Raw genomic sequence first — 12286 nt, forward strand, 5'->3', positions numbered from 1 at the left:
CTACTGCTGGGGCCACGAGAACTCCCGCTCTGCCAGCAGCCCCTGGGGTCACTTCTCAGACCGCTTCATGGAAGCCACAGCCCCCGCTGCTGTCCAGGGAAGGGGCAGAAAGGACGAGGGGTGGGTGGCTGGGGGAGGGCAGGCCCATTCCACCCTTGTTTTTGACGGAGGTTGAGGAGACAGCTCTGCTCTGGGCATCAATCTGTTTGGAGCCAGAAGCAGCACAGCCATAAAGGGTCCACGGGATGCAGGTGTTGTCCTGTCTAAGAGCAATCTAAAAACGGAAGAACAATTTTCTCACATTGATCAGATGTATCAAAGGCAGGTTGTGGGCCCCTTGGCACCCCATCCTCATCACCCCGGCCCTTTAGACGCCAGGAAAAGGAATCTCTTTCCAGTCAGCCCCCTGACCAGTACCTCCAGGGCTGCCCTGGAGACACCCTTAGTCTCTGAAGACATCTGACCTCCAGAGCAGGAGGAGAGGGAGCTGGAGAGGGGAGGTAGGGTCGCCTGCCCTCCTCAGAGCCTTTCTCCTCATCACATCTGCTCCGGAACAAATTACCCATCTTCCCCCTGACTGCCTTTTCCTGTCTGAAGTCACCGTTGCCTAAACAGCAGCTCCTGGATCTTGACAGCCCTCCTGCCCTCCCTCTCCGTCAGCGCATCAGCTAGACTCACCCTCTTGCTACACTACCCGCTTCCTCTTCGGGGTCCCCGGCACACGCTTGCTTCATTAAAACCATCCCAGCTCTCTCCGGGAAGTCCCCATCATCTTCCACCACCACAATTAACTTCTTAAAAGGATCTCTGCTTATCTATAAACAAGAGTGCCAGCCCTGCCTGGGGAGATCCTTTAATCCACAATTATTTAGATGGGGCAAGAGAGGCACTTTCATTACAGTAGGATCTAGGGATGAGTCTGGTGTTGTTTAGGATGAGATGGCAGGACTTCCTCAGGGGTCCAGCTGTCTGCAAATGACAAGGGTGGGAGTGAGCTGCCCGTGGCTGGCTGCATTCAACTGTCAGGTGGCCCCTAAGAGGGTTTCGAGTGTTCATGGGGGAGGGCAAGGTGGCACATTGAAAATAAAGATGGCAATTTCAGATGGGAAATTTTTGGTTAAGAGGAGAGACGCAAATCTAGGCACACGAACGAGGCTTCAGCCCCTGTAGATGCGGGGGAGGGTGTCCGGGGCTAGGAAGAGCCTTGGGACAGCTTCTGTGCGTGAAGGGCAGGAGGAGTGGGGCCCTGGCTCTGCTGGGAGAGGATGAACAGTGGTGATGGCCTCTGCTCAGTAGGGGGGGTGGGGGCGGGGTCACCTGGGACCCTGCTCCTTGGTAGGCTGCAGACACAGACTTCCTCTTCCTCCCCTGGACTCAGGGACTGCCCTTGACATATGGCAGGAGCACAGGCTCAGCAGACCAGGTCATCATGGTGATGCCCTGGAGCCTTCAACTTGCCTTCGCTGGGGGCAAGGGTGAGGATGGACAGACGTGTCTGTACGCAGAGGCAGCGTCTTCTGCCCTACCCCCACCCCCACCTGGCTCCTTCGGGCTGCTTCTGCCCGCAGCATCCCTGCAGCTGCTGGCACTTTAGGAGACAGGAGAGCCCCTCGTGCAGTTCCTGGCACACAATAAATGTTAGTCGCTCAGTCGTGTCTGGCTCTTTGCAACCCCACGGACTGTAGGCCCCCAGGCTCCTCTGTCTGTGGGATTCTCCAGGCAAGAATACTGGAGTGGGTTGCCATTTTCTTCTCCAGGGGATCTTCCCAACCCAGGGATAAAACCCAGGTCTCCCACATTGCAGGCAGATTCTTTACCATCATTAGGGCTTCCCTGGTGTCTCAGCTGGTAAAGAATCTGCCTGCAATGCAGGAGACCTGGGTTCGATCTCTGGGTTGGGAAGATTCCCTGGAGAAGGGATAGGATACCCAGTATGCTGTCCTGGAGAATTCCATGGACTCTGCAGTCCATGGGGTTGCAAAGAGTCAGACAGGACTGAGTGACTTTCACTTTTTTCACTTTCTTTACCATCTAGGCCACCGGGGAAGCCCGGCACTCAATAGGTCTCAATAAACCATTGTTTAAATAAATGAGTTTGGTTAGAGTCCTTAGGGGCTGTTGAGGCGCCCACTGCATGGTGTGAAGACGGCCCCTGTAATAGCTCCCACTCTATGGGCTCTTCATACAACCTGACCTTGACACCCGCCCCCACCTCCCCCAGAGCCCGGGAGCACTTTTTGGCTGCCTTGACAGTACCTGGAAGTGACATGCAGTGACTTCTGAGACTAGACTCTAAAAATAGCATGCACTTCCCCCTTGAACTCCTGCAGACACTTGTTCTTGGAACAGCTGCCGTGCTGTTTGGAAGCTCAAATTAGTCCACGCACAGAGACCCCACGTAGGTGTGCTGGCTGAAAGCCCAGCTGAGGTCACGGCCGACAGCCGGCACCAGCCACCAAACTCGTGAGTGAAGATGCCTCTCAATGATTTCAGCCTCACACTTCCGAGTTGCTCGCCCCGCCACACCCCGCCCTTGTCTTCCCAGTCAAGATCCCAGACATCTGAGAACAGACACAAGTTCCCACTGAGGCCCGTCCGAATTCCTGACCCTCAGAAACCGTGAGAGATAATAGAATGATGATTGTCTTAATCCACTTAGTTTTGAAGTGACTTATTACCCAGTAATAGATCATCGATGCAATCAGCATTCTGTCTGAGTACCCTTGCAGGCCTCCCTTCTGTCTGGTGGGGCAGGGACAGGAGAGTGGTCTCCCCTGCCAGTCAGCGGTTGCCAGGGTAACTGAGTCCTCCACTCAAGGTGTGGGAGTGGACTTTTCAAGCAAGGGCCCATGGCTGCTTTTCTTGGAAGAGAACACTACTGTTTTCAAGGCTTGATCTGTGCAAAAGACCCTAACACTCTCCTAGTTCTTACTCCAGACACAATTCTGATGATTTTAGACACCTCTGCTATAGACTGAATGCTTGTGTTCCCCGAGATTCACAAAATCTGGGAGATGAAACCCAATCCCCAGAGTGGTGGTATTTGGAGGTGGGACCTTTGGGAGTGATTAGGTCATGAGGGTGGGGCCCTCATGTATGGGGTTAGTGCCCTCATTAAAAAAACCCCAAAGAGCTCCCTCCCCCTTCAGACATGCGAGGACACACCAAGAAGAAACTGTCTGTGAACCAGGAAGAGGGGTCTTGCCAGTAACTGAATCTTGCACTTGCAGCCTCCAGAACCATGAGAATAAGTATTTGTTGTGAAGCATCCCAGTTTACGGTACGTTGTTATAGCAGCCGGAACAGACTGGCACCCCCTTCCCTGTCTCCAGTTCTGTGTAAGAAGCAGTTTGGAGAAGCTGAGCTCTTGGGTGTCTCTTGGCTCCAGGTTTTTGGAGTCAATTTGTTGACTGTACTGTGTGTGGAGATTCTGAATCTCACTGTGAGAGTTTCAGTATTTGGTACAAGAAACAGAGGAGAGACTGGTGAGTCCATGGAGGAAGGGGATCTCCTTCTCTCAGCCAGTTAGTGGATTTTAAAATGCTAGGGCCTGGATCTGAGTTGTTAATAATGATCTGAACACACTGGCTCTCTTTTTTAAAAACTTTTTATTTTATATTGGAGTATGGTCTATCAGGAAAAGGAGTACGTCAAGGCTGTATATTGTCACCTTGCTTATTTAACTTATATGCAGAGTACATCATGAGGAACGCTGGGCTGGAAGAAGCACAAGCTGGAATCAAGATTGCCGGGAGAAATATCAATAACCTCAGATATGCAGATGACACCACCCTTATGGCAGAAAGTGAAGAGAAACTCAAAAGCCTCTTGATGAAAGTGAAAGAGGAGAGTGAAAAGGTTGGCTTGAAGCTCAACATTCAGAAAACAAAGATCATGGCATCTGGCCCCATCACTTCATGGGAAATAGATGGAAAAACAGTGGAGACAGTGTCAGACTTTATTTTTGGGGGCTCCAAAATCACTGCAGATGCTGATTGCAGCCATGAAATTAAAAGACGCTTACTCCTTGGAAGGAAAGTTATGACCAACCTTGATAGTATGTTGAAAAGCAGAGACATTACTTTGCCAACAAAAGTCTGTCTAGTCAAGGCTATGGTTTTTCCCGTGGTCATGTATGGATGTGAGAGTTGGACTGTGAAGAAAGCTGATTGCCGAAGAATTGATGCTTTTGAACTGTGGTGCTGGAGAAGACTCTTGAGAGTCCCTTGGACTGCAAGGAGATCCAACCAGTCCATTCTAAAGGAGATCAATCCTGGGTGTTCATTGGAAGGACTGATGCTAAAGCTGAAACTGCAATACTTTGGCCACCTCATGCGATGAGTTGACTCACTGGAAAAGACACTGATGCTAGGAAAGGTTAGGGGCGGGAGGAGAAGGGGACGGCAGAGAATGAGATGGCTGGATGGCATCACCAACTCTGTGGACATGAGTTTGAGTGAACTCCGGGAATTGGTGATGGACAGGAAGGCCTGGCATGCTGTGATTCATGGGGTCACGGAGAGTCGGGCATGACTGAGCGACTGAACTGAACTGAACTGATCTGATGGTCTATCAGGAGAAGGCAATGGCAAGCCACTCCAGTACTCTTGCCTAGAAAATCCCATGGATGGAGGAGCCTGGTGGGCTGCAGTCCGTGGGGTCGCTAAGGGTCGGACACGACTGAGCAACTTCACTTTCACTTTTCACTTTCACACATTGGAGAAGGAAATGGCACCCCACTCCAGTGTTCTTGCCTGGAGAATCCCAGGGACGGGGGAGCCTGGTGGGCTTCCGTGTATGGGGTCGCACAGAGTCGGACACGACTGAAGTGACTCAGCAGCAGCATGGTCTGTCAACAGCATTGTGATAATTTCAGGTACACAGCAGAGACTCAGCCATACACATACATGTGTCCGCTCTTTCTCTGAGTCTGTGAGTCTATTTCTATTCTGTAAATAAATCCATTTGTATCATTTCTTTTTAGACTCCACACATTGGCTTTCTTTCTTATCTCCTTGTCTGTGTTGAGGGTCATTTTCAGATGATTAATTTAAATCATTATTTAGACTCTGTCTAATCATGTTTTCAGACCAGCATTGATAACCACAGCTGTCTAGTCTGTCTGGGCAGTGATCATTTTCCTTGGAAGTGCTGGCTTGTTGATGATGCTCAGCCTACTAAGAGGAAGGGTGACCCCAGAGTCAGAAACTTGTGATGGCCAGAGCTTCTGTTTCCCCACCTGTAGAATTTACTGCTGGGGGACTGCAAAGCTAGGATGGTTAAAGAAACTGGTCTCATATTCCCTTCCTAGTCATTGACTTGGGAAAGTCTTGCTCTCTCTGAGCTCCAGTTCCTTGGCAAGTACTGTCCCCTCCATTGGAAAACACTATCTTTGTGTTTTGCCCTTTTTTAATCCTAAGCTGGCTAGCTCCTATTTATCCCTCAGGCCTCCACTTCCATAGCACTTCCTCCAGGAAGCCCTCCCTGAATGCTTCCCCAGCTACGACCACCAAGGCTGGGAAAGCAGCCCACCTGTGGGCTCGTGTGTGGCAGGTCCCTGGCCTGTCAGGGCCGCAGTAGTCACTTCTCCATCGCCAACAGGATACGGAGACGCCATCGAGAGCAGAGACCAAGTCTTTTGGGCTTCTTGATCTGTTCTCAGCCCCCAGCACTGCCCCTGGCTTATAAATATGCTGATAAATCTGTGTGGAACAAAGGAGCAGAGACGGTGCCCACACATCCTGTCTGCTTCTCAGGGTTCTGCAGCGTGATGAGCGCACGCACTCTCCTGCGGGACGGGACACCAGGTGAAGAGTTATCATCGCCATTAATGGTGGGAAGCAGCCAGGTGCTTCCAATCCCTCCGATGCAGAAAACGCTGGCATGTAAGGGCAACCTGGATCTTACTCAGATCTTCAAACTCTGAACAGCTTGGATGAAAAGGTGGCTCCCCTGCAGGTGTGGCTGGGGTTCTAAGATGGAAAAGGGTGATACGCTGGCTCCTAAACGCTACAGAAACTCTTCCCGGGAAAGATATGAGGGAGCATCAAAGTGGACTCGTTCACCCAGCTTTACCTTTGTGCTTCCTTTAGGAGGAAGATGCCAAACTCGGCCGGGGACACGGGCGTGGTGTCTAGGGTGGGCGGGGGCCATGCCCTGTAGGGTACATGTGGCATCGGGTCCAGGAACAAGCAGGAAGTTGTGTTCCCCCAGCAGGGGCTGCCAGTCAAGGATGCTTGTAAGCAGCTTTTCAGGAGATAAGGGAGGAAAAAGTGGCCATGTTGGGGGTGAGTTGGGGTGAGTAGAGAGGTAAACTGTGAACCTCCTAAGTAACGTCCATGTGGCCGGCTTTCTGTGGCTTCAAGGACACCAGAGCCCTTTGAATCACCTTGTGGACATCTTGAGGTCATTTTCTGCAAGAGGCAAGCTGCCCCTCACCCGCCCCACCCTAGGCTCCAACTCTATAAACTCTCTCCTAGTAAAACCCTAGGGCATAATCAGGTATGGAAGGGAGAATCAAGTGTGGGTATTACACTGTGAAAACCCCTAACTGCCTGGCCTGGCAAATGAATTAACTTGTTAAACAAAAATGCATACATCTGCATATATTTGAATACATGAATAAGATCAGTGCAGACCCTGCCCAGGTCCAACTTCTCCCAGAGGGAAGAGGAGGGGGAATAAAAAAGAGGAGTGTCCTGGGAAAAGAGGCCTGGACCCCTCCAAGGCTGCACCTTCAAAAGCCCATGCCCTCGCAGACTCTATTTATAGATTAAACACAAAAAGCATCTCCTTGCTGCATTAAAAACTACCCATCAAGGCTGAGGACTCAAAGGAGCAGTAAAATCAATCTCATTGCATAAAGACAACAGCAAGCAATTGGCATGACATTTTAAGTAAATGCTACAGCCATTTGTAAATGTTCATTTTCCAGGAGACCCCATCTATTATATGACAGCTATTTTCTTAGCATCCCAGTGTGAATTCAGTTGGTTTACAGATAAGCCCGTTGAGGAGAATGGATATCAAGATGTAAAGTGCTATAATACGGACAATTTGTTACCTCTGCACCAAGTCGCTCTGTCATTATGTATCTGCCTCTTGCAGGGGTTGGAAGCCAGGGGCTATTTTTGAGGGTTGGCATTCATGAGCAAGGGAGTCTGAGTTGGGTGGAGGGGAAGCGGGTGGGGACAAAGCTGCCTCCTTTGCGTCCTCCTGAAGTGTATACCACAGCCTATAAACTTAGAGGCAAACAGGTGAGTTGGTGTGATCCTTGGGGTGGGGACTTGCCCTTTCCAGATGCTTCTTCCCCAGAGAGGCCCAGGTGGGAGAGATGGTTCCCACCCCAAGCTTGTTTCTCAGCAAGGTCCCACTTTTAAGAGCCAAGAGGAGTGTGCCTGAGTGCTGAGTTGCTTCAGTCGTGTCTGACTTTTTGTGACCCCATGGATTGTAGCCTGCTAGGATCCTCTGTCAATGAGATTCTCTGAGCAAGAATACTGGAGTGGGTTGCCATGCCCTCCTCCAGGGGATCTTCCCGACCCGGGGATCAAACCCGTGTCTCTGACGTCTCCTGCATTGGCAGGTGTGTTCTTTACCACTAGCGCCCCTGGGAAACCCCCAAGAGGAGCAGGTCCATCAAAAGCCAGAATCATTTATTATGGGGTTGACCACTCTGCCTTGCAGATGCCAATGATTTCCAGGCACGTGGTGAAAACGGGCTCCTTGGACCGGACTCAGGAGAGAACACCTCCCCAGTTCCATCCCCAGCTCCCTGGATTTCCTGGTGGAGGTGGCCCCCTGGGGCTGGGGAATATCATAGCAGCTGCGTGGCAACCTGCTGCAGAGCTGCCCAGGTTGAAATATGGCCCAGGATGAAACTGAGGGTCTCCCAGTCTCATTACTCACCGCTAACTCCAGCAATCCAGACATTTCCAGGGAGGAAATAAATGACCCATTGGTAAATGTGGAGTTGAGCTGGAGAAGTGCCGAGAGGGGCAGGTGACAGATCACCCCTGGTCCTCAGTGGGATGGTTGATGGAAGGGACCCAGCTCTCAGGTGGTGAGAAAACCAAATGCCTGAAGGTTCAAGTTCCATCCCAAGAAGGGCGGGGGTGCCAAGAGATGGACCATGGTGCTGAAGGCACAGACTTCCAGGGACCTGGTTACCAGGCAGGACCCTCCCAGATTTTATTGGCCCCTGGGGGTCCAGCTGGTTTTCTTTAGCTGTGTATTTTTGTTCCTTCATTCATTCAACAAAGGCTTGGGGCCACCAAGTCTTTCCCCAGGCAGTTCTGACCCTCCCTGGGCTGTACTTTTAGCCTGGGGCAGGCAGGGGTTGGGGGGTGGGGGTGGTCATTTAGCTTGTTAACCCTTCTGGGGCCCGAACTCTATCCTCTATGCCTATGGACGTCTGGCACCTGGTAGAACAGAAAAGGTTGTTGAACAAATGAATGAGCAGACAGAAGAAGGAGCGAGCGCATGAATCAATGTATGAATAAATGCAAGCATCTGCTCTTCTGGGGCCTCAGCAGGGCCTCCTCTTGGGGCCGAAGGTTCTGCCGTTCAACGCGGTTCGTCTGGACACAGTTCCTCAGCAGGCACGTCCCATGGCCTGAGTGTTTTGTTTCTTTTCCACTCAATGACATCAGTTTATTTCGTGTTGGGGTGCAGCCAGTTTACGCTGTTATGGTAGCATTAGGTGAACAGCAGAGCAACTCAGCCGTACATACACGAGCATCCATTCTCCTCTAAACTCCTTTCTCCTCTAACTCCTTTCTCATCCAGGCCGCCACATAACATCGAACAGAGTTCCCTGTGCTGTACAATAGGTCCTTGTTGATTATCCATTTTAAATATAGCAGTGTGTACATGTCTGTCCCAAACTCCCTAATTATCCCTGCTGCCCATTCTTACCCCCTGGCAACCATAAGTTGGTTCTCTAAGTCTGTGAACCCGTTTGTGGTTTGTAAGTAAGTTCATTTGTATCATTTCTTTTTCAATTCTACATATAAATAATGTCATATAATATTTCTCCTCCGTCTGACTTATTTCACTCAGTATGACGACTTCTAGGTCCATCCATATTGCTGCAAAGGGCATTTTTATAATCTCGTTAATGGCTGAGCAATGCTGTGCTTAGTCATTCAGTTGTGTCTGACTCTTTGCGACCCCATGGGCTATGGCCCACCAAGCTTCTCTGTCCATGGGATTGTCCAGGCCAGAATACTGGAGTGGGTTGCCATGCCTTCCTCCAGGGGATCTTCCCAACCCAGGGATTGAACCCAGGTCTCCTGCATTGCAGGCGGATTGTTCACTATCTGAGTCAGCAGGGAAGCCCAAGAATACTGGAGTGAGTAGCCTGAATCTTCTCCAGGGACTCTTCCATTGTATATGTGTACCAATCATGGCCTGAGTTTTAACCCAGAGAGCCCTTCCAGCAATCCCATCCTGTGGTTCCAGCAGAGACTAGGAGAGGAGAGCAGAGACGGGTGGGCAGCTTGCACCTTCGGGGTCAGGAGCATCTGAAGGCATGGCCGGGTCTGGCCCAGGGCGTCTTCAGTGATGGCAGCTGCTGTCTCCAACACTCAGTATCCAGGCAAGGAAGTGGCCACCACTCCAGGAAGGTTGTGTGTCTCCCCAGAAAGGCCCATCTGGACTCCAGCCAGGCCTTCTGCAAGCAGTAGGCTCAGAGCGTTCCTGGCCCTATTGCACCCCAACTTCCAGCAAGAGTGAGGGGCCACCCGGCCTCACCCCAGGAAAGTCCTTGAGGGGTTGAAGGCCCTGGAGGTGGGGGAGCCTAGCCACCTTGCCACCTTGGCGGTGGCCTCCCTGACTTGTGGGGCGGTCAGCCGGTAAGGAGGGCGCGTGTCTCTGGAAGGGGGATGGTGACCACGTCACAGGCAGGGCAGCTTGCCTGGCAGAGGTGAGGGGTGATGTCAGGGTTGGGTGGTCATTTGAAGGTGACGGAACATCATGTTCCCCGGGCGGCTGTGTCCAGGCCAGACTGAGCTGGGAAGCATCTGGAGTTTATGAAGAAATGTGTAGCTGCAAACATCAGTTCTTCTCCTGAGATAAATAGATGAGCCATTGCCAGCTGAGGTGCCACTGCAAGTACTTAGCTTAATCAAGCAGTGTCACCCCCGAGGTAATGTAGAGACTCCATTCATCACGGCTCCTTCATCCGAGCTGTGTCCCCACTGCTAGTAGTTACCTCGCGAAGGCAGAAAGTTGCCAAGCAAACTTTGAGTCACATCCTCATCACTCGACTAGCTCTCGCATCAGAGATGGGGGAGGTATTCCAAGGAGCTGACAGTTAGCAAGGCCCAGGGACTGACCTGTCAGAAAGGCCACTGGCCGCTCTCACCAGCTAGCTTCGGCCAAACGTCAGACTGGGCAGAGGGGAGGTGGGGAGGTGGAGAGGGGGTCCTGCCTTTCCCATGGCTGGAAGCCCTTGAAGACTGTGAATTCTCGTTTTCACAGCAAACTTCAGAAGGAGAACTGAAGACAACCTCTTTTTCCCCATTTCACAGCTGGGCAAACTGAGGCAGGAGAGAATGGGAGTCATCTGATCCACTCTTTTTTATGTACTTTTTTTAAAATTTTTATTTTATATCTGAATATGGTTGAGTATCAATGTGGTGTTAGTTTCAAGTGTACGGAGAAGTGATTCAGTTATACATACCCATGTATCTATTCTTTATCAAGTCTGTTCCCATTTAGGTTATTACAGAATATTGAGCAGAGTTCTTTGTGACCCATTCTTTCTGGATGACGGAGGGTTTTGAAAGCTCTCAGGCTGGATTCAAACCGTGGCTCAGCCTCTCAGGAGCTGTGTGACCTTATGGAAGATCCTGACCTCTCTGTCCCTCCTTTTTCATGCCTATAAAATGGGGCTGATGACACTCCCTCCTCCAACATGAGAAGATGAAACAAGAACCCCTGAGCTTGGACAGAACAGACTTAAAAATTGGGAGCCGAGAGATATCAGCAAGCTGGCAGGGTAAGAGGCCCTGGACCCTTTCTCTGCCCGAGATCATACCAACTCACCACAATTCACAGACTAGTTCCTGCTTTAAGGAGTTGGGGCTGAGCTACCGACAAGTGGGGTGACTTTGCCTCGAGTCACATGGTGGGTCAGAGGGGGAACGGGGTCCAGATCCCAGTCTCGACTCTCCGCCCAGTGGTTTCCATAGCAACAGATCTCAACCCAGTGATGAGTCGGTGGGATTTTGCGACATCCCGGAGTGTACAAAATTATCTGAAGGCCATCACAAAATAATCAAACTGTGTGCTCTGCTGTGCTTTCTCTTGGTGGGGCTGTCATAAAGATTTGACAGTGGTGACAAGACGTCAGTTTGGTTCCTAAGGAGTCAGACATCCCAGGTTCAGCCCACTGAGATGATTTTTGCCTTTAACTCTGACATGGGGAAAGTTTGCGTCAGATGCAGTGATTTGTGCCTTTCTCATTAATCCCCACATGCCCACCTCCAGTTGCCCCAGGTCCTTCACCCCTAAAGGTCCCGTGGGCTTTGCCATCACCTCGCAGCTCCAGTCCCCACCTCTACCCTCACAATGTCGGCCCTGCCTTCTGCCCACCAGGCCTGAACAGAGCGGCGAAGACACTAAAGCAGTGCTTCTTCACCTTTAATGGGTGAAGGAGCACCTGGGAAGCTTGCAGAAATGCTGGTTCTGAATCAGCAGATCCTGGGGGAATCTCACGATCTGTCTTCCTAACAAGCTCACAGTTAGAGGCTGTTTGCTGTTGCTGTTCAGTCGCTAAGTCGTGTCCCACTCTTTGTCACCCCATAGACTGCAGCACACCAGGCTCCTCTGTCCTCCGAGAGTTTACATCGGAGGAACAAACCAGCTTCGAGAGTTTATTCAAACTCACGTCCATTGAGTCGGTGATGCTATCCAACCATCTCATCCTCCGCTGTCCCCTCCTCCTTTTGCCTTCAATCTTTCCCACCCAGGGTCTTTTCTAATGAGTCGGCTCTTAGCATCAGGTGGCCGGAGTACTGGGGCTTCAGCTTCAGCACCAGTCTTTCCAGTGAGTGTTCAGGGTTGGTTTCCTTTAGCATGGACTGGTCTGGAGGGCCCTTCGACTCCAGTGTGCTAACCCAGTGATTCTCCCGCTCTGCGGTGCACTGGAACCACCTGCAGGACTTGTTCAAACAGATCCCCGGACTTTACCCCCAGAGTCTGTGACTCAGTTGGTCTGGAGTGGAGCCTGAGAGTTTGCATTTCCAACAAGCACCCGGGTGGTGCTGATGTTGCTGGTCCAGGG

This window comes from Moschus berezovskii, chromosome 20, assembly GCF_049115385.1.
Source record: "Moschus berezovskii isolate FMDL1 chromosome 20, NW_MosBer_1.0, whole genome shotgun sequence".
Classification (NCBI taxonomy): Eukaryota; Metazoa; Chordata; class Mammalia; order Artiodactyla; family Moschidae; genus Moschus; species Moschus berezovskii.